The sequence below is a fragment of the Lissotriton vulgaris genome, unplaced genomic scaffold (genome assembly GCF_964263255.1).
Source record: "Lissotriton vulgaris unplaced genomic scaffold, aLisVul1.2 SCAFFOLD_492, whole genome shotgun sequence".
Classification (NCBI taxonomy): Eukaryota; Metazoa; Chordata; class Amphibia; order Caudata; family Salamandridae; genus Lissotriton; species Lissotriton vulgaris.
Genome location: NW_028251456.1, coordinates 247966 through 272922, shown reverse-complemented (window position 1 = coordinate 272922; position 24957 = coordinate 247966). Strand labels below are relative to the sequence as shown.

The 24957-nt window shown below is 44.3% G+C and overlaps 1 long non-coding RNA gene across 1 annotated transcript in view; it reads left to right on the top strand.

Moving 5' to 3' along the window:
* The window catches only part of LOC147662879 (uncharacterized), a 116912-nt gene that overhangs the window by 7049 nt on the left and 84906 nt on the right, over positions 1-24957 (top strand). Inside the window, exon 2 of the long non-coding RNA XR_015305479.1 lies at positions 3473-3703. This is a non-coding gene — a long non-coding RNA (uncharacterized LOC147662879). The remainder of the gene's footprint in view (positions 1-3472; positions 3704-24957) is intronic.

The following is a 24957-nucleotide window of genomic DNA, read 5'->3' as shown; positions in this document are numbered from 1 at the left end:
AACGAAGAGGCAGTCGATTGAAGGAGCATAATAAGAGGTATGGACTGTTGAAAAGAACTAGAACAGTGGGAAAGTAATTATGAACTCCTTATTCTTGTGCACCTGTGAACAGTTGAAGAATGTGTACAGGTCATAGAAACTCTAATAAGGAAATATCAACAGAAGTAGGGAGTTGCCATTTGGTTTCTGCGAATGAGAACCATACTGTTATGGCCGCGATTGACATTGGTTCATAATTTCGGCAATAACAGCCCTTTATCTCTTGCAATGATTAACCGTCTGGGAGAGGATTGGCCTAACAGCTAGAGCAGCCGACCTCGGAGCTGTGGATCCATGTTTGAGCCTCTGCAGGGTCGCTCCACATCCTGTGATTCTTGGCAAATCACTTAATCTTCCTGTTCCGAACAAAAAAATAAATGTGTCCGTCTAACACAACTGGTCCTCATGTAAAGCGCTCTGATGCCTTCAGGTCTAGTTTGTGCTATATAAAGCTCCCACAAAAAACATTCAATGAGAATACACTATCTACACGATAAATCTAACCATTTTTCTGCTGCCTGGTCTGGAAGCAAGTTTTGAAGAAGGCAAGCGCCGAAACATGTCAACTTGCTATTAAATTAACTGAATTTGACCCCACGGGTGCTTTGCAGCTCTTTTGGGGATTTCTTGGTAATACATAGCGTGGATCCACCTCCATGCCATGCAGCAATAGTGGAATTCTGGAAGCGTGGATATATATATATATATATATATATATATATATATATATATATATATATATATATATATAATACACACACAAGCCTCCATAGTGTATATGTAAGCACATATAATGTATAATGCAATGTATTACCATTGTGAATGTAGAAGGAGCAATCATTCATGAGGCAAGACCTCAGTTGGGTCATGATCTCCCTCCCAACAATAACACATTGCACTCAGGAGGTCTGCATGTTTGGTTTATACCCGCAGTTTTTTCATGTGCAGTAGTTACTCAGGATTAAAGAGGTTAACTCCCTCCAGTGAGATAAAATCACAAAATCTAGTCCTTGGGAGGCTGCCCCTTGGTTGTTTTGTTCAGAATAGAATCGGACATTAAGAATTGTTTTCTTAATTCTTTTTGTTTCCGGTCCATGGAAGAACTGACTTGGCAGTTGGGCTGGACTGTTTTCATGAGGCACAGGGTCAGGAGTGATTTGCATATAGCTGGGTCTGAACTGAGGTGGCGAAGTGAGCTAAAGAACGACGATGGATTCAACCCAGATCTGTGACTGGGGGTGAGTGTCTGAAAAGTTTCAGCATTCCGTCCATCATCTCCTTGTGTTTACTTTATTGCATTGGTCAGGTTTTTTTTTTTTAACATAGTCTGCCATATACCTTTTCAGTAGCCTCGGACCTCTCAATCTGTCAGAAAGGTATTTTCCTATGTAAAAATCGACATGATTGTTGTAAAATAACTGACTTAGTTTTTCTCTTCTTTTTTTTCTTTAAGTTTTCATAGTGTAAAAGTACCTTACGGATTGGGTTTGCAAAAACGTTTTGTTTCTCCATTGCTGGCTGTCCCATCTTGAAAATGAACCTGTGTGCTCTGAAACATTGTGTGACTTTCTGTATTGTATTTATTTTGTTGATCAGATGGAATGTGTCAGTACCTAATTAATATATTTATAATATTCTTGTACGGACACCGTGTTAAAAGGTTACATAAGTGGTAGTGGTGGCACATAAATATCAAACCTCCAGGTGTCTGTCTAACCTATGTTAAAACCATGAACTCTTGGAGATGTGCTTAATATTACACTGAAGCTACTCATCTAATGAAAATCCAGTATATCTAAACCAAAGTGGACTCCTTAGGTTTGGTGCTGTCTCTTGAGCCAAGCAACAATATAATCGAAAGTATAATTTCATGAATTAAATTCCCTAGGAGAGACTGCTATTTTGCCTTCAAAAACAGAGGTTGTACAAAGGTGGAGTTGTGTGATTTGATCCTGCTGATTGATTTTACACCAGTTGAATAGTTGTGAATTTTTATTAAAGGTCCATGTATAAACCATTTCAGTTGTCCAGCTGGGAACCACTCGCATCACATTTTGTTAGAAAATTAGCAATGGTGTGACATGTCTTGGTGTATGAAAATGGAGGTGTTACATTGAGCCGACGATTGGTTCCACATTTCTCACTTTAGCAGTTGATGTGTAATTGAAGCACAGTGGGAAGGTTGTAGGTTTGGGTTTGACCTGCGAGTGACTAGCACTTCTGTTTTAGATCCATTGAGGCAAAGTTGTCGTTCTCGTCTATTCTTGAAGATTGCTAAATTAAGCTGAAATGTTATAATAGATTACCCAATTACCACCCATACGCAGGTGCAGGCGGTTTGTGAATAGAAAGAAACCAATTCCTTTTCTCATAGATACAGACATTTGAATGAACAAAGAAAACTGTGTTCTGCTTTCATTCTAACTAGAGGCTCACCTTCTCTGCATAAATTCTGTCAATTCAAAGGTTTTGCAACAGAAAATAAATGAGAATTCTAATCTATTTGTTCCAATTAATACGTTTCCATTATCCATAACCTAATGTGAAAACAACATATTTTGGAAATGTTCTGATAGAGAAGTGGGCCCAGATATCTAGAGGTAACCTAAAAGCATGCTGACACATTGTTCCTGTAAGTGGAGGTTTGCTTGCGGCTCATTGAGCAGCCAGTGGGTGTCAGGGAGGATCTCGTTCAATGCTTCAGCTGTCGAGCATTGGGCCATATGACCATATACTGACCTCGCCATCAGACGCAGCTCGTTATGGGTAAATGACATCAGGGCACAGATTAGAGTACAGAGCTCACAGTGGGAGTGTATGTTTACGTCTGCTCAAAACATTTGTGTCCTCGGATCTTACCACAGTTCCCTGTCCTCTTGAGCAGGCATTTGTAATATAAGAGTATCCTCATCAGGAACAGTAGTGCATTGAGTTTTTTGTAATTGTTGGCGTTTGCATGAAGACCAGTATTACTCCCTCATGTTTTTGTTTCTGAGTTTTAATCGACCCCCGACAATGAGTTTGTGTGCAACCCTAAGTGGATAGCTCTGACCCTGAGAACAGTCGGAGGTTCATTTTTGGGATATTGTTGCCTGGCTTTCTGTATGTGTAACATTAACTTTGATATTATTCTAGAGTGTTGCCTAATGAACCTGGGAAAAGTAGTCTGGAGGATTTGTTTAAAGATTGCTACCTTCCATATAAATTATTATATAGTTTCTGCGTAGTGGATTTTGAAGTGCGCCCACGCCTGCCTGCTGAATGCTTTGTCTCCTTGAAAACATAAAACCTTTGAAACCATTGCAATGTGCCTTCACTCTGGCAGGGGTGGCTGGCGATTCACTTTATTTAGTCATAAATTGGATATCTTGTGCCTGCATATTATACTTCGAACATAAACCTAAGCTGGAATGATCTTCTTTCCTTTGTAAAGGAGATCGCTGCTGCACCCTTTTGAATAAAAACAGAAGCCCCGCAGAGCAGTTTGGAATCGCTTTCTGGCAAAGAGTCCTCACCAAGCAAAGAACAACTGCTGTCGTTATTCTCTGGCTGAAATTCAACCATCAGGGTCGGAATCAATGATCGTTATTGAAGAATAAGCGTGACCCATGCGGCCATCATTCATCGCCTGCTTGACAGAGCCCTGTATCTATTTCATGTGGAGGTAAGGAAAAAAAGTTCTCATGCTTGAACGATGAGAATGAACTGTCTCCTTTCTTCCGCAGTCTGTTGTAGAATTCATGGTTACAATGGTACCCCCAAAGGCACAAAATTATTTCAAAGAAATGTACTGTTGGTTTCGTGATAAAAGGTATCATTTGGCCAGTGGCGGCTGGTGACTTTTGAAAAAGGTAGGGCGTAAAGGTTGTGCGTGAGTTACTGGCGGCAAGAGAGACTGCCGCCAAATGAGTGGTTCAGGGAATTTCCCCCTAAGAACATTTTGAAAAAAAGAATGGCCAAACGGTGCATTTTCAAGCAAATTTGAGAAAGTAAGTTGGTAAATAAATCAATAAAAAGATTTCATATGATAATGACATAGTAGCTGCTTATCCAGTATATCTACAGAACTTCATAACAGACCTTGCGATAACACCTCTGAATATGCTAGTGAAGCATCTTACATCTGATGCTGCGATGGCAACAGTACCTCGTTACAGGAGCAAGACTTACTATGTGTCAGTGGAGGTTGGTGAAGTCTGACAGAAGTGAGCTGAGAGGGGGGCACAACATTTTTATGGAAGTCCGTGGCGATTTACTTTGCATTTTTTTATGGGGTTATATTAGTTCTCAGGCTGATTGACAGAACAGAGTTAAACATGTGGGGGCCAGGCAAAGTTATTTTCATTTTAACAGCAAAGTGCACTGTTTACAATATATATTTTATGAATGGGGGAGATCAACGCTGGCTCCTTCATAGGCCTAGCAAAAAAGAGCCACATGCAGGCAAGTCTGCATCTGCAGTGTTTAAAGAGGAGAGTCCCTTGCCGATACCATAAATAAAGTCAAAATCCATGGAAGTCTGAGACTTTTGACACATCAGCACGCTACCATAAGGGCCTGCACATTACCCCAATTATAGAGCATATGTAAAGCGACAATAAAGACAAAAGAGAGTTGATCAGCAGTTAACCACAGAAGGTTAAAAACACTGGAGTTTACAGTACCCTTTGATTTATAGCGAGGCAAGATTCCCTGCTCTTCACAAGGGCGAACAAAGCACACTTTTTTACTGTTCGCTCCGTTGAAAAAATTAAAATAAATTCAGTCACACTTCATCTATAGGACAGGCCAGACATTCATTGTAATGTAAATAGTTTATGCAGTGTGTCTGAGTCATGGGCAGCAATTCGTGCCCTACTGCCTAGTGGCAAGAAAAACAAAAGTCACTTTTCATAGCAGGGTTTAAGGTGGTAGTAGAGTGCTTTACATGAGCACCAGTTACTTTACACAAAGACACATTCATTTATTTTAAGGCACGAGGAGATTTAGATTGTGATTTGCTCAGGATCACAGGAGGTTGAGCGGACGCCGAGACACAAGCCTTGTTCCCCTGCTTGTAATTTATAAATAGTTACAAACACAATATATTATTAGCAGCACCCTTAAAAATAAACTGCACTAGCCTACAGCCGCATATTTGAACACTGGCGACGGCGGCATTGGCATTAGAAACACTTAAACTTAGAAAAACAACAAAACAGAGTTTACCTTTTCTTTTACTCTGTGGCCCGCCGCTTCTGTGACTTGGAATGTGTTTGTAATTTCGGCCGGCCCGGGACATGTCCAGAGGCGAGGGGGACTCACGAGGTGATGTGCAAAACCGGCAATGTGCACCAAGTGAAGTGACAAGGGAGGCAAGAGCAGAAATGGCCAATCACAGTATGGCTATGATAAAGGCATAGGGTGATTAGTCATGTTACATTGCTGGCCTTTGCAGAGATGTATTAATTGGATTACATGACAACGAAGCCTGGCAAAGGGAAAATAATTATTGCCAAACTGCACCTGGTGGTAAATTCACTACGGTTAAACCATTGCTGGCGTTACTACCCCTGCCCCTTTAATCGTAATTTCTCTTTTAATTGGTTACATGTTTTAGAACTCCAATCCCCCCATTGCATTTATTCACATTGAAGCTCTTCAGTTTTCACACTCGCGCGAAGATGAACATAATAACTTTCATTTAAAGAGCACACTCCTTTATTTAAAAAAAACACGAAGTCCTATAAATTGACTAAACGAAACTGTAATAAAACCTACCTTAACCTTTCATTTGCAAGATGATTTGGAGGGGTCTGCTAGGCGCGTTTTAGCTGCACTGGCTCCTCTTGTAGAATTCGGAAGGCCCGGACCGTTAATCTCTGTTGTAGCTCCCATGGTGGCAGAGCAGCTCAGGCCGGCACTTCAGTCCGAGGCTGGCAGACAGAGAGCTTGAAAGGCCCGGGCAGCAAAATGCTCAGTTCAGGGCGAGCGCCATCAGTAAAATACAGCTCTGTTTCTAGAGGAAGGGGGAACGCGTGCCATCACTCTCCTTGTGACTAGTCTGGTGTTCTTCTTGAAGCAATCCTCCTGTCCACGCCAGGGCGTGGTGACGTCCCAACAGCGCCGGCCAATCACTGACTACATAGAGCAGGGCTAATATTGCCCATAATGAGACCCGGCTCCCCCGGGTCTCTGCCTGTGTGAGTGCATGGAGAGGAGGAGGAGGGAAGGGGCTACTGCGTGTGTGCGCATGCGTGGGCAAGTCATAAAAATGACTTGTCCTAAATGCGCACACACATACTGCGCCCCCCTGCCCTCCCTGCCACGCTGCTGCTATCTGCCAGCCCAGGGCCTGCCACTCAGTGCCGGCTCAGGCCCGCCCCCCACACCTCCGTACCTCCGTGATGAGCGACGTCACTATAGTTACTGACCCTGTCCGACCTCAAGGAAATAAATGCAGGACTCACTCGGTAACGTAATTGTATGTATGCAGTGACGTGACGGTCGTCCATGGCTAGTGGGGCAACGCCCCAACGCCCCCAATGGACGAACCGCCACTGCATTTGGCTGTTCATTTAACGTATAAATATGTCATGATCTTAGGTTTTCCAGCTAAGTTGTAAAGTACTCCAGTGCTTTTGTTCTTCAAAAATCACAAAACTGTTTGTTTCAGTGAAGATTTAGCCAAAGCTGGCTTGCGGATCTCAGGATTATCACCTAAGAGACCCGATGAAAAATGCGTCTCTTTTCCACTTATGAAAACAACGGATACATGTGCAACATTCTGTGCTGTTTGCCTTAAAGTTGGTTTACTAACTTAAAATTAAAAGGGTTTCATAAGAATTCAAAATATGTAGACATCAAATTAAGTGCTGAACTAGAGTGCATTGTACAACACAATGTTCTGCCTTTTGTTTAAAGATACAGCACATTGTCTGACTTGAAATAAACTACAGCTATTTCTATAGGTAAAATGCAAACAATAATGACTATTGCCACATATTTCTTTAAGCTAATGTTTGTTCATAGTGATGCCACTGAGGGTTTTGAGCCTGTGTCAAAACCAGATACTTGTACGGGGATAGGATAATGCCACTCGGCTCCTGCGCTTTAGTGCATCAACTGTTAACAGATTCGATACAGCCAACCACACCGAGATGTGGGGGCAAAGGCCAGGTAAGGGGACATCGGGGAGTAAATCCTGTGGAGATGGGCAGTACCGTCACTCTGGCTTTTTTTTTTACAGGACTTAAGAGTATACAAACTCAGATGTTTAAGGATCTTTCTGCACCCTAACACACACACAAAACCTTTGCAGGCTGAGTGTCCTGGTGCAGAACTAAACAAAGAGTCGACATGGCACACATCCCTGTGTGCCATGCCCACAAACCCACTGCACTGGCATACATCAGCCACCCCACTAACTTGGTGCCCTATGCCAGTGGTGTGGGCACAGGTGCATGATCCTTGTGCCCCTACAGTACCCAGGGCCATTACTGGACACTAAGTGCAGTGATGCCATTTAGAGTATTTGGTGCTGGGAGGTTGTCATTACGAACTCCACAGCACCATAATGCCTACACTGTAGGCTGACAAGTTGATATCAAACTTCTCAGCACATTAAGCCCACACTGATGCCAGTGTGGGATTTAATGTAAAAAGCACTACAGAGGGCATCTTAGAGATGCCCCCTTAAACCTAACCTACAATCCACGTCTTGTTTGAGGGGCTGCCTAGGCTGCCACACAGCAGACATATTGCTGGACCCCTGGGTGGAGAGCTCCCGCTCTCCTGAGCCTGCAACAATGCACATCCTGGGACGAGGTGCCAAGCCTCCTCCCCCAGGATGGGCAGGGGAAGCTTCAAAGACATTCCGCCTTTGTGAGCTTCTCCAGACCACTTGCTGTACTCAGCAACTGGCCCCCACCAGTTCTGACCCCCACACTGGCAGGAAGACTGTTGGATAACCCTACGTCAGACAGGGGGATGTGTCAGCCTGTGCCAACTCCACCCCTCAGGTGGAAGAGGCGAGGTGATGCACGACCCTGGGCTCCGGCCATCTTGAAGATGGGGAGCCCTGCCCAATCACAGATAGGCTCCTGCCCCCCTCCCACAGGAGAGGAGCAGGCTAGGGGGTGTACCTACCCCAGGACAGGGACCCATTGGTCCCTGCCCTTGCCCTACCTGTAACGCCCCTAAATGTAGTATTTAGGGGCACCCAGAACCTATTTCCACAGATCCAGATTCCGAAACAAGAAGAACAAGGAACAAGAAGACCTGCTGTGCAGCTGCTAAAAAGAGGAAGACACCAACTGATTTGGCCCCAGCCATACCGGCCTGTCAACCCTCGAACCTTCTCCTGCTAAACCCCAGAGGACGTGACTGCCTTGTGACTCTGACTACCTGGGTCTCCCACGAGCAGTGGTACTGCTCAAAGCCAGTAACAAGCCCTGGCATCAGCCCGGAACCGCGAACCCTGCACACTCTGCACCCCCCAAGCCTGGCCTGTGCTGGAGTGAATCAAGACCCTGAGGACGTCCCCATGGCGATTCTGACCTGGAATCCAGTGCCCAAGAACCCTACTCGACGACACCTGCAGCCTCAGGACAAAGGACACCTCCGACCGCGACCAGCAGGGGTTAAGATTTCCTGACCTCAAAAGACACCCTGGCACCCCACGGCCTCCTGTGCCCAACTCCTGGGTGCCTACCTATCTTTAAAGATCCCAGCTTACCCCTCGAAGTGTTGGTCACTCCAAAAGATCCTCCGTCCCGAGCCTGCAGCCTTTGTTCCCTTTTCAAGATCTCCTTTGAATAACATTGAGCGCCCGACGGCTCAAAAGCACCCTGCACCCAGCCACCCGAGTGCCCCTGGAAGTGCAACCTGTACCCTATTCTACTTCCCCATTTGCCCTGAGCAAGTGTCCAGGAGCCCAGCTTCCACAGCCGCATGGCCTGTTAGCCAGCAGCCACCAACCGAAGGCCCCCTGCCTCTCATTGGGTAAAATTAGGCCGGACTACCTCTGCACTGGCTGTCCCTGTGCCGCTGAGGGTGTACCAGCTGTACCTACCTGACCCTGGGGGACCCCTGAGTCTATGCCCAGAACCTTAACTTCACCAGTCGAGTACTCACCTGAAAACCGATGACTCACTTTCCTGCCATAGGCTAACATTGACTGGTTTGACTCGAAAAATCTTTTAAGTGTGAAGTTTTGAAACTTTAAAATATTCATCTAAAATCAGCCAAATAACGAATTTTGAATTACTCACCTGTGATCAGGAGAGAAGCCAGTACTGTACCTTGTAGCCCAGTACTGAACAGCAAAAGTATTCACAACCGTGTTTGCTAGTAATCTAAACTTCCATAGGAAACCATTGACTGTTTTTCTGTGAACTTTCTTCGAAGTGTCTACTTTTGAAAATTACAAATATTCCTTAAAAATCGTACCAGGTACTAAAATGTAATTACTTACCTGTCTTAGGTAGAGACCCTAGTGCTGAACCTAGGAGTCCAGTACTGGATTACAAAAGTAACGAGAACCTTCTTTACCTGTGCTTTGAATTTCCTTCCATTGGATAGCATTGCTAGTTTTTCATTGAAAAGTTTCTAAGTGTCAACTTTTAAAAGACCTTTATATTCTTTAAAAATCATTGCAATGACTAAAACGTTTTTACTAAACAGTTTTCAGCTTAGACCCCAGGTCTGAATCTAGGATCCAGTCCTGAAGTTACAAAAGTAATCTTTAAAGTAATCAGCTGCATTTATGTAGGGAAAAAAACATTGAGCTCAATGTTAAATTGTGTTTAGAATTATGTTGCCTACTGCAACCATTGTACCGCTTGTATTTACAAAAGTTGATTGCCTCTTTGCAAAGTAATGACCTGAAAGTACTCATATTGAGAAGTATATTTTGATACCTGTTGGCTCTAAAATAAAACAACTATATCTTTTGATATAAAAACAATTGGCCGGGAGTTCGGTCCTTGAGTGAAACCTTTTGCTGACTGTGTGTGTTCAACAAATGCTTTACACTGTCCTCTGGTACTGCTTTACTGCTCGACCAAGCTACCACTTTTGAGAGTAAGGTCAGCCCTGACTTTAACCTCTGTTATACCCCTGGGGATTGTGAACTCTATACACACTGTACCTTACCTTGGTCCAGTATATATAGAGCCACTTTCTTACACCTTTGACTTACAGGACAGACATTGACCAGATTTCCCATGTGTGGTCCATAATGGTGAAGGCCGCACTGTGTGCCCTGCAGGCATTTCCCAAGGCCCTTCTTAAGCCTCAAGCACTGCTTCTCAACGCCAATCCCCTGCAATACTAAATAGGAGCAAACTGGGCAGAGCCTAACAATAGGTCTATAATACACAAATGTGAGACTTTATGCGTCAGCATTAAGAAGGAGAAGGGCTACAGGTACCAAATGGATACCATATTTGAGGAGATATCGGAGTGTGGACCCTGTTTTGGTTTGTTTGCAGAAGAGCAGACCTCATTAAAAACCAAAGGATGCTGTAGAAAGTAAGGGAAAGCATTCAATAAGGGTGAAAGGTGTACAATTTGCTTGTGAACACATGGTAGGTTTTCATTATAATGTTCAGTGTCAGATGCTGTTAACCTGTATACTCAGTTCCCTCAGAATCTTTGCCAAAGATGAAAAAGATTTGTAGAGTTGTCCACTTCTATTTATAAGGAAATGACAATTTTTTGTAAGGCCATATTTCATAGCCGCAGAAATCTAAAGGCAAGTGGGATCATTGCACCAAGGAAGCAGAGATGTTATACGGCATAGGCAAAGTGGGACGTTGCCCAGAGCCCCACCATCAAAGAGGGGCCCCTGGGAAAGTGAATTAACTTTCTAACTCCAATTTGTCTATTTCTCCATCCCAACCTTTAACATATTATTCAGTAATTCAGTATTTTTTGACATCTTAGGATTTGAATTAGCAGAAATGGATAATAAAATGAAAAGTTATTGCGATCAGAGGTGCCCTTTAAAGTATGGCTTGGCAGGGACCCCAAAATCCATAAAAGAACACTGCTAGGCAGAATGAAAGACTAGATAAGGAGAATGCTCCCTTGACTGAGCACAAACCTGTAAATATTCATAACTATCATTGCATAAAAAGTAACTGTGAAATTAGTTAGCATGGACATGTTTATGCTAGTAGTGATCAAGCACTTACATAGTCAGGTTTGACGAGTGGTTTCAATTATATATGGAGAGTCTTTGGCTGATCAAGGAGGCAGGGGGAAGACTACACACCCCAAACAGCATTGCGGCAGCAGCCGCAATCCAACACCACACCGTCACGATTGCGCCTGGAGGCGCTGTTATAATAGGATTGCGAGCACCCATGGCGCGGGTGGACCCATGCACGTGCCCAGGCCGGCAGAGGCTGGGCTGGGCCACCTCTCTTACATCTGGATGAGCACCAATAGCACAAGGTGAGAGCGCCTACTAACAACTTAGTGATCATGGGGAAAAGAACAGACCCGCCACCCATGCTTCCCACCATCACTATTGATAGTATGTTGGAGCAGGTGGTTAGTGTTGTAACCAAGCGATTACCCTACAACTCAACCGACTGTGTCTGCCATTCCTTCCCCCCAAGCCCCCCACCCCCCTTGTAGTTAAGGCAGTAAACGGCAAAAGAGCATTTGGGAAGCCTATCTGCTCTAAAAGAAAACCGCTCGAAGACCGGTTTACAAAGTCACCTAACTTCCTGGATACAATCTTCAACCAGTCCCCAGTTATCCATGCCTAAGACAAGGAAGGGCATTGTCAATTGCATTTCCTATACCCATACTGAAGCCGTTTTTGAACCATCTGACATAGGGCAGCCATTTATTGATGGATTATGTTCCAGGATTGGTGCGGTCTTGGATATGAAACTCATACTTCGGATAAAGCACCTGGATCATCTAGATACCTTGATGGAGAAGTGTCTCACCTGAGAAGTGGTTGCCAACCCTAATTTTGTCACCTTGGCTGAGACGACCAATCACCTGCCAAATGCTGCAGCAATAAACAGTTTAGTTTACGGAGGACAGTGTCTATCCGGCGACACACCAATCATACCAGTTTGTAAATGCAGACAGATGGCTGATGGTCATTCTTCTTTGTACATGGATTGCCACACTCTCTGGTCAGTGACCGCTTGCACATTCAGGTCGGGACTGGTCCATCGGTTCCCTCCGATGTCCAATTTAGGCCCAATTGTTTACAATCTAAGCCTAATCACATACTTAATCCCCTGGCTTAAGCAATGGTGTTCCCCCCTCATTCTTCGAGGAGCCCTAGCTCTAGACCTAATAAGGATGTGTTGGGCTTGCCACCTGCTGCTTGCCCTTATGTTCTAGTGCTAGCAGGAGTACCTCCTCTCAAGACATAACAGAATGCGACAGATCAGAATGAGACTTGGGAACAATTACGAAATAAATGTGTTGATTGATTATGTAAGAACAAGCTCTTTAATGTCCAGAATATGTTTGAGCCTCTGCTATTTGATTTAGGCTGGACTTCTTAGGACGAGGTGGCAGAATTCAGACCCCTAGCTTACTGGAAGAGGGTACGGACCACTCCAGAATTGGAAACCTATGCACAGACTCTAATGTACATTAGGAATGCTGACTTGTCTTCAAAAATTAAATGGCTTAAGAAGCTCAAGTGCAATTTGTTTGACATGGGGCTTAGACACCCTTGGGATGATCCAATAGGGAATTCATTTCCCAGCAAAAATGACTACAAAGCGCTTTACTGGGATATGATCACCAAGCAGACCCTCTCGGTGGTATACAGTAACACGCTCACAGGTATCTTTATGGAACACAACTTTGTAAGAAAGGCAGAGGCCTACTGGAATACGAATCATGCGACAGGGTATTATACCACCAATTCAGAGTGGGCGCTCTTCCGTTAAGATCGTTCTCGGCAAAGTGGAGCAATGCCCCAGACACTAACTGCCCCTTGTGTTTATCTCAGGAAGAGTCGATTAGTCATGTATTGTTTGTGTGTCTGGCCTACGGTAGCCCCCGACGCAAGTGGCTCAAGCCGCTTTGCTCCAATCTAGGTACGAGATCGGGTATGGTAGCATTGCGTATCTTGGTAACAAATACCCGACCCGACATTGTTATAGCCACTGCGAAATTTCTTAGTTGGGCATGGTCGCTTCGAAGGGAAATTCTCCCCCCTTTAGGGACCATTACTTAAGTCAAGAATGGTTAGCGGCTCCTTTCCTGAAACTTTCTGATGTAATATTTTCTTTGGAATGTTCTTAAACTTTTTATATGGAATACGAAATATTCTTAGGTTCTTTCGATAATGATTTTCTTAAATTTTGTATGTTCGTATGTTTTTAGGGTCTTACACTTTTATGACATTTTTATGATGTATTGTGTCTTTTATAATTGAAAAATTATCGAATAAAGACTGAATGATAATGGATGAGTTACTCATGGTACGGAGTGTGGGCTGGGTCGGTGGCTCATACAAGGCGCTGGTGCTCCTTCATCTGTCGGCTGCGTTTGACACGGTTGACCATGCCATTCTTCTCGACCGTGTCAGCGCAGCCGGCATCTGGGGGGTAGCACTCTCCTGGCTGAAGTCCTTCCTCCAGGACAGGTCCCAGGCAGTCCAGCTTGCTGGTTTCTCTGCTCCCCCCTGCTCTCTTGCGTGTGGGGTCCCCCAAGGTTCCTCTCTTTCCCCCCTTCTCTTTAATCTTTACATCTACCCTCTTATTTTCTCCCTCCGCGAGCTGGGGGTCTCCGTGTACAACTACACTGACGACCTCCAGCTCATCTTTGATCTTTCTACCCCTGATTCCTCTTCTTTTTTTTTAGTTCCACTTTAGTCTTTATTTCGGACTGGATGACCACGAATCACCTCAAACTAAATCCTGACAAGACGGAGCTTGTCCTCACTGGTGGTCCCTCTAATCCCTGGTCCCCTACTTATTGGCCCCTTTCTCTTGGTACCCCCCTCTTCCAGTCCCCTCTGTTCGCACCTTAGGCATCAAGGTCAGCAGTGACCTTTCCATGCATTCCCAAGTTAGTTCTGTAATTTCATCTTGTTTCTTATCCCTCCGTCTCATTCGCAAAATTTCCAGTTTTTTTACCACTGAAGCCCTCAAATCCATCATTACAGCCCTCATCACCTCTCGTCTCGATTACGGGAACGCTCTTTACTCCGGCATCCCTGCCTTTGAAATGCGCCGGCTTCAGGCCATCCAAACCAGGCCGCCCGGCTCATTTTTCACCTCCCCAAATTCTCCCACGTCACGCCCGTCCTGAAGTCCCTTCACTGGCTTCCTGTTCGCTTTCGCTCTTCTTTTAAATTAGCCTGCCTTGCCTTTTTAGCCTTCACCCATTCCGCCCCTCTCTTTATCGTTTCTTTGATCACTCCCTATACTCCCTCTCGCACTCTTCGGTCATCTTCTCAACTCCTTCAAGTTCCCCGCTACCGTAAAGCCCGTATCGGTAGCACCCGTTTCTCGGTTCTGGCTCCCCAGTATTGGAATAGTCTTCCATTATCTATCCGTTCGATCCCCACTTAAACAGCTTTTCGAAAGGCATTAAAAACCTTTCTTTTTCTTCAGGCCTTCCCCGGTTAGTCCCTCCGGTTGCAGTGCAGAACCAGTCTCCCCCCCCTCAGAGCCAGGAAGCCGCTCGGCCACAGTGCGCTTTATTAAGTTCCTTTTTTTCATTTCATTTTTCATTTCATTCATACAAGAACATCGAAGGGGATTGCGTAGTAATAAACTTTCGTAGACCTTATGTTGTAAGGGCCCTTTTGAAACTAGAGTCCTTTACAACTAGTTATACAAAAATGGGGTTTTTACCCCTGGGTGATTTTTATAAACTATCTCTTAGAAGCTGGCCTCATGTATTCCCCCCTCCCCTCTCCCCTCTCATCAAACAGAACAGGTTTGCTGCATTAACTGATTTAGATGCCCTGGACTGACTAAAACTATCCTTATCGGGTGAGGTTGATCCCCGACCGGCATATCCATCCCTTGCACCAATGAACCATTTTCAAACTGTTAAATCGAGACCCTTGACAATCGGCTTCTAAAAGTACTAAGCTGGATTGTGGCAGGCCTACACTCAAAGATAGCCTCAGCAGACTGTTTGGAGTTAGTTAGGCATTATGGTATTCTAATGTTTTAAGAAACTCGGGCTACTAAAGATATACATGTCGATGGGATTGAGTGTTATAACTCTGTAGCCGGATAAGCAAAACGTGGCCGGCCACCAGCGGTCTAGCCCTTTTGGTCAACATCACTGCGGGGGCTGTGTCAAGGCCATACCAACCTATAATGACCAATTTCAGACCATAAGATCTAAAAGGGGCATAACCTTGTGTCTGATCAATTTTTATAATGATTTCCATAGCACTCCTAATACTAATTTTACCAATCTTTTTTACTATATTAATGCCTTAAGGAGATCAAGGGGTTTTGATCATGCAATAGGCATTTGCTTGGGGGGTGATTTTTATGCCAAACTGTCAGACTTTAACCCCTTCCCTAATCATTTTATTAGAGCCTGTTAGACGGAGACCCGGAGGGTCGGCCGAGGACAGGGGGAGAGGCCTCCGGTGAGGGCCGTCTCCTGCGATCGTACAGACGAGTAACTTCCCCCCCACAGATGAACACCACACAAGGATGAGGTCAACACTCTTTATATACGATTCTTGAAGTAAGGTTATCAGCGATACAGTGAGGTCAGGACACGAGGGTCCTCTTAATTCTAGTCTCTGAAGGGGAAAGGGTAGCGGGACAGTCTTGGTACCGGTCTGGTACGGGGTGGTAAGATGGGTAGCTCACAATCCTCGAGCTCGGAGTTCTGGAAGGTCGGGCCGCGGCAGCGCCAGCAGGCTAGGATGATAAGTCTCACTTGAGAAAGGCCGCAGCAGCGCCAGCAGGCAAAGGCGATGGTTCACACAAGGATGGGCCGCGGCAGCGCCAGCAGGTCCCGACGAAGATGTAGGTTGCAGAGGGCAGCGGCAGCGCCAGCAGGCAGGAACGATGTTTCACAAGGATGGGCCGCGGCAGCGCCAGCAGGTCCCGACAAAGGTGTAGGTTGCAGAGGGCCGCGGCAGCGCCAGCAGGCAGGAACGATGATTCACAAGGCAGGGCTGCGGCAGCGCCAGCAGTCCGTCAAGGATGAGTTCTTCAAGGTGTCTCTCGACTCCAGGATACAACTGCCTTCCTGCTCTGGAGCTGCCCCAGTTATAGGTCTGGTCTCCTTTGATGTCCGGACCCTCGCGCTTGGAGGTCGGGAGGTCCGGGATGAGGGAGTCCAGACACCCAGCAGGGGAGTGGAGTCAGCGCCCGGGGAGGCTGGGGGCGATCGGCACCTGGCGGGGGAGAGCCATCGACACTCCTCTCTCCCATTGACCTGCCAAGTGGTCCGTTCACCTCCTGGGTGGATGGTGGTGCCTCGATGTCGGGGCCTGGCCAGGCCCAGGGTTGGGGTCGAGCTGCGGCCACGCGGCCTCGTGGTGCAGTGTCCAAGATGGCGGCTGGGCCGAGGCAAGGCTGCTGATGACGGCCCGGGCCGGCCGATGTCGGGGTGTTCGGGTGCAGGCGTCCCGTTGGGGACAGGTTGCGGGTTGCTTCTGTGGGTTGCCGGGGTGGTTCTTCTGGTGACACCGGGAGAGCCGGTGCTCGGGCCTTATTATGCGGGGGAGGGAGCGCCCCCTTCACGAGGCCTGTCCAACAGAGCCCATACCTGAAACAGCGGTACCAAGGTGATGGAACACCTGGGTTTTCATAACTTGAGCAATGCCATGGACATTGCTGCATTTAGTAATAAAGATATGTCAGAACCTACGTTTAGAGGCCAGGGTTGTGCCACAATTGATTATATCTTTATTGCCCAAACTTTGGGGGATTTTTTACTGCATGCTAGAGTTGTTGCTAGCACCTATTGCGATCATAATCCAATCAAAGCAGTATTTAAATTCCCTCTTGGGCCAGAGTATAAAATTGAATGTGGCCCAATGAATATGGGGCTGTCTACGGATAACTTACGATTGGTATGGCGAGGAGTTAATCCTAATGATTTGCTCGATAAATTGGTCAATGAGAACCTTGAATTATTTGAGGTTTGTTTGACATACCGCAGGATCCCGATGTAATCACAGCATTTAATAATCTCCGTTTAGTTATTAAAACTGAATTACTGATCCCTAACGCACTGCACCTAATCGCCCGAGATGGTTCAACCATGAACTTTCAGCTATAAATAGTCAGCTCCGTAAGGCCCTATCAGCAAAACTGAGGTGTAATCATGTGGTGCAGTTGCTTAGAAAAAAATATAAATCAGTCACTGCTCTGAGGAAGGAAGAGCTATTGCTTGAGCCCTGGGACATGCTTGCTAGCACTGCCTGCCTAAAGAGCAGTAAACTTCTCTGGGTTGCTATTAAATACATGAGGGCGATGGGCCAGACGCGTACACCAATCAGCAGTAATATACCTAGGGAAGTATGGGAATCCCATGACATATGCTGCCACTCCTTGTGATAAAGATCTTTTTGAGCTGCTCACCCCTAAAGGAGTAATAATTTCCCTGCTTGAAGTAGAAGAAGCCATTGATCAGTCCCTGGGCTACAAAGTTCCTGGCCCTGACTGGTGACCATTGATCTTATTAAAAACAAATCTGACATCTGGGCCCCGCTTTTACTGAATGTTTTTAATAACTTAGCCTCCTTTCCTTTACCAAGAAAATGCTCTACCTCTATTATTCTACCAATTTTTCAAAAGGGTGACCGTTCGCAGCCAGGTTGCTATGGACAAATCTCTTTGATAGATACAACACTGGAAATTTTAGGAAGAGTCTTGTATAGTAAGATTACAATTTGGACAAGGGAAAACTCTATTTTGCACCCTTACCAATTGGGTTTTAGAAAAACGTGGGCACAATCAAGCAGTGTCTAAACTTAAACCTATTAATCGGGAAATGTACCATCACCCAGCGCTTGCCGATTTACTTGGCCGTCATGGACTTAAACTCTGCCTTTAATTATGTGATTCGGTCTCGACTATGGATCACCCTCCTAGAATATGGTATAGATATGACACTAGTACATTTTAGGTCTCGCCTACGCAGCGTGCATGCGCTGCATAGGAGGACCTTTAGCTGTTGCTCTGGTCATTTTCAAGCACACACGAGTGCAGTGCTTGAAAATGAGCAGACTGCCCACGCAGGCAGCATTCGCTGGCTCACCTCCTGCTCCCCCTCTCTCTTTCACCAATTAACTTTCACGGCCACGGGGCCGCGCTTGTGTTTCAGCGCTTGTTGTCCTCATTCTGTTTCTACTTCCAGCATGGTGTGGGCTATTCGGAGCTGCTGTTTTGTATGGTCCACCGCTTGAAGTGCAGCACAACTTCAAGATGAAAAGTTGAATGGAAGCTCTCACTGCTGTGTGCGTTGTGCCGGTGCCACTTAAGTGCACGTTCCCTCTGTTTGCAAAGCAAATGATTTGACGTGCTATCTTTACTGCTGCATATCACATTTCTGATAACGCGTCCTGTAGCAAAACTGTGGCAACTGGATCTTCTAAGTGCCAGATTTGCCCTGCTTGTAGGAGGGGCAACAGTGTCTTGTGAGACATACAAAATGCGCCAGTCTTCTTTGCAACTACCTCGAGCTTCATTAGTTTAGTCCACAATGTCTTCAACGCTTATTTTGACTTTAAAGGTTGCAGAAAAGCCCAATATCATAACAAATCCATAGAAGAAAGATGTTGCATGTATTGCTATCTCCCGGATATTGTTAACGACCTCTGTTGCTTGACAGGTTTTCTAAGCTAAACTTTGATGCTAGTGTTGGAAATGAATTTGTCTTTGTGTAACGTAACTGGTGTTCATGTAAAGGGCTCCAATACTTTTGGGTCGAGTTCGCGCTATACAAATCTGCAAAAAAGAAAGAAATAGAAAAGACCCGGAAACCGCGTATTGGGTTGTAACGTCATGTGTTGCAGCCTGTGACAGAAAAGGGTTACCGTTAATAGGGGGCAGACTCAGTGAAAGCCATAACATAAAGAGATGCGGTATCTTGTTCAGAGTCAACAAATGAGTGCCTGTGGTTCACCTGTTTTTATGCATTGTTTTCACAGCCTCTCCTCCCCACAATTAAAACAAGTAGAAAACGAATCAATTACTTGCTAATTTAATTTGTAACCTACAGTACTCATTTAATATAGCTCTGGTGCTAACAGCGCATGCCACAAAGATATAAGTTTATCCAGCAAATCGCCGTGTAGTATTAGTATGATAGTGCAAGTGGTTAATGCACTCGCTGGCGAAATTTGTGTATCATCTCTGATCACAGATGATTAATGTACCCACGGCGCAGAATGAAGTATAACATGTAGGTCACAGATTTCTATTTACAACCTAGCACAGTGGGTAATGGCGTTTGTTTCAGAGTTCCACTGTAACTCAAAGGTCAAAAGTTACAATCCATGTAAAATATCCAGGCGTCTCCAACCTTATCAGTAATAAGAGCTACTTATGTTAAATAAAAAGGTATCCCAAGCTACTAATATTATTAGAGTTATAATAGTGACCAGGGTTGGATTGGGATTAAAAATCAGCCCAACGCACGCTAAAAAAAGTGGCCCACATATGCATATTGCCTTTCCGCAAAAATCTGCTTCGGCTAAATTTTATAACAAGCATTGGCATAGTCAATAGGTCTTGCTTTTGGGACCTTATAAGTATTTAGTTATGCAGTACAATGTCCTTGGTGCAACAACATCAACTGTTGCATGGCTAAACACTTATAAGGTCCCAAAGGCGAGACCTATTGACTATGCCAATGCTTGTTTAGCATAGTTACACAAAGATCTACGAGCCAGAATCAGAATTAACTCGCATAGGGAAGTCTCTGATGACATTGGTGTTTTTAGAGGAGTAAGGCCGGGGTGTGTTTTAGCTTCATTACTTTTTTTTCTGTTCATTAATAACTTATATTTGTTTTTAATGACTCACTAAAGATGTCCCAAAAGTGACCGCCTGCATACCTCTATCTATCCCTATTATATGCTGCTGATGCCGTTTTAATGGACCGCACTCCTAATGCGTGGCCTATTTTAATACAGGGCTTTGTAAAATTTATGGCCTCTTTAGATTTATTTACCAATTAAAAAAAATCTTTTATAATATATCTGGGGCCCAAGGAAGTACTTGTTAAATGGAATTTCTGTTGGTAAAGAACGTTTACAATGCACAAGCACTTTTCCATATTTGGGGCTGGTTTTCGCAGCAAATGGTTTGTGGACAGACCACACTATTTTTAGTAGGAACAAGTTTTCGAAATCAATCAACACAGTTCTTAGCCTCCCCAAACCAAGGAGGGGAGGAGCCATTCTACCAATTTTAATTTTTTTCTAACTCTGTGTAACCCTGTTGCAACCTATGGTGCTGGGGTATGGGGCATTTCTAATTGTAACAACATACAGTACGAAGAGAATAGGTTTTGTCGTAAGCTCCTGGGGGTCACTATTTCCTCTTCCCAATATGTGTGTGTCATAGCGAACTAAAGTTGCACTATAGCGAGGATTTTATTAGAGCGCGTCCTTCTCTAGTTTGGCTAGTCATATGGCAGAACAAGGCGGCATCTCTTACCAGAGATATAACAGGTTGCCTCCAATGTGACAGGGGCATGGATATCCCATGGCTAGCAGCGGTGAGAGCTAGTCTGTGCAGGATTAACTATACTCATGACTTTGATAGCCCTTCTGAGTTTACAAACGTAAGGAAGACAGACCATCTGGCGGCCCTATACATGTGCTATTGGGAGGACAGACTTGATAAGTCTAGCAAACCTAGTGTAACCAGGTTCGTGAACACTGAGCATGATCGACAATAGGTCAGCTATCTGACCAAAGTTATGGGCGGCTAGGATCACAGTCTTCTTTTCCAGTTAAGGGCAGGAACTGTGCAGTACCTGTTCTGTTTCCCTCTGGGTTTCAGAAACAATCTTGATTCTATTCCTTTTCCCTGTGATGGACGCTCAGGGCAAACCCTATTACACTTTGTATTTTACACTAACTTGTTTTTACTCCCTTTTTAGGAAATATTCACACATCACTCAGAGTGCAAATGGAACCCTTCTTGACTTAGGAAATAATTAATTAGTGTTTCTCGTGGCAGCATTTTTGAAAACCGTTGTTCAAGGTCGTAATTCAATGCTTACTGTTTAACTGTATTTTATTTGTCTTGTAATGCATCAAAAATTTTATTAAGTATCCTCTTATCACACATGTTAAGAATTTGTGTGTTTTACTGTATTATCTGAATATGCTCTTTTATGGATATATTTTTATACAAATAAAGTATCAATGATGAAGATATATGGATTCACTTGGAAAAATCATCATAAGCTAGGAGATGATGAAGGGATTTGTGATCAAGTAGAAAAGGAAAACCTAGGAAGCTCAACTGAAGATCACCCAGATGGCTCAAGTATTAAACGGTCAAAAACATTTAAGCATAGATCTCGCCTACTCTGCTGACAAAATGGATGTGTCTTTTGTTTAAAAGACCAACAAACAACCTTAAGAAAGCCAAACATTTTGTCCACCTGCCTCAATTGTATGTTCATAAATTTGAGTTTGGCAGTGAAGCACACAATCCTCAATATATGGTAAGATTATTAGCAATAGTTACATTTATTCATGCTTGCAGAGACCTAGAATATAGCGGAACATGCTAATTTTAAGTGATTTGAATCCAAATCCTTATAAATAAATTTTCCACAAGCATTAGGAACCACCCTAAAAGGGGCTCCCATCATTTATTGTGAAAAACTCCCTTTACACAACAGAGTATATAGCAAAAGTACATTCTTTAAGCTAATTCTTCACAACGTTTTACGATACACTCCATAATTGTATTTCACACTCATCAAGGCTCATAAGTTGTGGTTATAGTAAGTAGTGCCTTTTTTACCGAAATGACAACTACGAAAGAAACAGCAGAATGTTATGAAGTTCAAAGTAAGGGGCTGGATTCAGTATTCAGTGATCCACAAATATAACACGATTACTGATTATTTTAAAAGGGAGGGCCTGGTATACGCTTAAGTATTATAACAAATACTCCATCAAGCTTACCCAGCATGACTTCGGACATTTGTCTTGTCATTTTCTCTGCTGCTGTCTCCTCCCAATGAACTTCCAGCTCACGTTGGTCTTCTTGGGTCTTGATTTTTATGTTCGCTAGTAACTCCTGTCTCAACTATGTATCCGTTCAGTAATTTGTGTGAAATTTTGTAACTTGCAACTAGCTGTTTCCTTACACCCTTTCCTATCCCGCCAACCTCGTAATCTCCACTCGCCCGTTTCTGGACTCCATGACCTTCAGTCACTTCCTGATCTTTTTTCGAACCCGCCGGAACCCGAACCACATGGCCGATTCCCGGTGGAGCTGCACTGACCGCTATAGGGGAGATTGGCGCCGGCACACCGCTATGGCCATCACCTACCCAGCCGGACTTCGGACATTTGTCTCGTTGTTTTCTCTGCTGTTGTCTCCTCCCAATGGACTTCCAGCCCTCGTTGGTCGAATTGGGTCTTGATTTTAATGTTCGCTAGTAACTCCTGTCTCGACTATGTAATCATTCTGTAATTTATGTGAAATTTTATAACTTGCAACTTACGGTTTCCTTATGTAAAGCGCTCTGATACCTTTGGGTCTAGCCAGCGCTATATAAAACTCATCAAATAAATAAATCGAGATGCTTGTGCTTAAGATGCTGTAAAAATAACTCCACAGTGATCAGTTATTACAATTGTATACTTCTTTCCTACCATGATATTACCTTTAATATGCTGCATACGCCCCTCTTGCCTATCCCATTTGCTCCACCAGATAGCTTCTGGGGAATGGGTCCTAAATAGGGCCTCTGTAAAGTCCCTGCTTCTTAAGCGTATCCTAAAAGAGAAGGTTTCACCATCTGGAGCTACAGACAAGTCACGTATTTTTCCCCTTTTTGTTCAGAAATTAGGAATATATCATCTTTTTACATAAATATAGAAAAATATGCAAATGGCGCAGAGGTGTCCCAAGCACAGAGATATTATCTCTTATGAAGAAAATATGCAGAACATTGAAAGCAACGTTTGGAATACTGAATTTGCAGTCTTTGAAGCCAGATACCCAGCCAATAGTCCCTACAGATGTTATAACGTTATGTTTTAAGGATGACATCCCTTGCACAGTGGGAAATTGTGTGAAAAGTTTTAGATAAGTGTCTCACAGAGATAATGGGGACCTTCAGATCAATGTTTGGTGATGCGGAAAGAAAGGAACGAACAGCAGTGTGTGGAAGTGGTGCCAGTATAGGCCTCGCACCTGGAACAGCATCAGGACAGAACCCCAAGGTGCCATCTTACGGCACACAAGGTACTACTGAAAAGTTTTCAGATCTAGTCGGACGCCTGGGAATATTCTTACGTCAAGGAATCTACAGCAAGGAGGCCAAAGCACCATAAATGGGTAAAACAACATAGGGACACACATGATCCCGCGGATCTGGCCAAACAGTCCACCTAGTTATGACCAGACTGGAGAATTTGTGAGATGTTGCAAACAAAAACAAAAAAAACACCATGCACCACCCCTGACAAGTGGGCACTGACAAAACCCAGAGTATAGCCACCATCTCTGGCATCTACCAAAGGCCATGTGATTAACGAGCCAACATGCACAATGCACTGCAAGAAAATAGGGTTAAGCACCCAGACAAAAACACTTTCCTCACCAATGCATCAACATGGTGCCACATATATATATATATATATATATATATATATATATATATATATATATATATATATATATATATTCACGCTTCTTATCCCTTTTAAATCCAAAAAGAGGACGCAGCACTCACGGGGGGAGAGTCTTCAAGTTTATTATGACTCTTCAACGCACCAGACGCATTTCGGCAGTCGCCTTCCTCGATGGTACGAGGGTGCGACAGAAACAGCCATTTTTTTTTTTTTTTTTTTTTTTTAAATTTTTGAAAACCTTTATTGTGCACGAAATACAGAACAAATACGGGCCTACAACCTTCCGGCCGGCCACGAACTATCATGTAGCACTAAGGCATGCAAAACGGTGACATAGTAATACAGCTGCACATCGGCTATTAAGCAGGAATCAGACTGGAAATTGCCGCAAGACCATGACACAGGAGCATTTAAGGTTAAGTTTTCAAGTTTTTTTTGTGCAACTAGTTAGTTCAGGTCGTAGTGTTCCGTACTCGTGAAATGATAAAGTAAGAGCAAGGACCATGCAGGTGGGACATGACAGTAGCTACGAATCACAGAATCCACATCTCAACAAGCAGTCCCGACTGGGCAGGATGGCCACACAATATTCACGTTGCAGGGTAGCAATACCAACTACCCACTCATATCTACTCCGCCACCCTTCACCCAATATGCCTAAACACGGGCCGAGGAAAAAGAAAAACATAAAAGAAGCAAAAACAGGTCCCATAGAAACTAACAAAAATAAAATGTAACCCCCCACCCTACACACATGCAGAGGCTATGGCCTACCCCCCCCCCTAGCAGAGTGTCTGTCGCCCCTTAAACCCGAAATACAGAAAGAGAAGAAAAGAGGTAGAAGAAAAAGGTAAGATAAAGCAAGAAAACGTAGAAAAGGAAGAAAGAAAGGAACAAAAAACGAAATATTTCACATTTGAATATAGGGAGGAAGAAAAGAACGAGCTAATCTACCACTCCCAAAAAGAAGGAAGCGGGGAGGAGCCATTACAACACCAAAACTCCCGGACTCCCAGTCTTCCGCAACCCCTATGTCATGTTAGTGTTCCGGTCCGGATCCCCCCCGGCTAGTCAAAAACAGGCTCAGCAGCCATCAACTGCAACCTCTGTCCCCGAGCAAC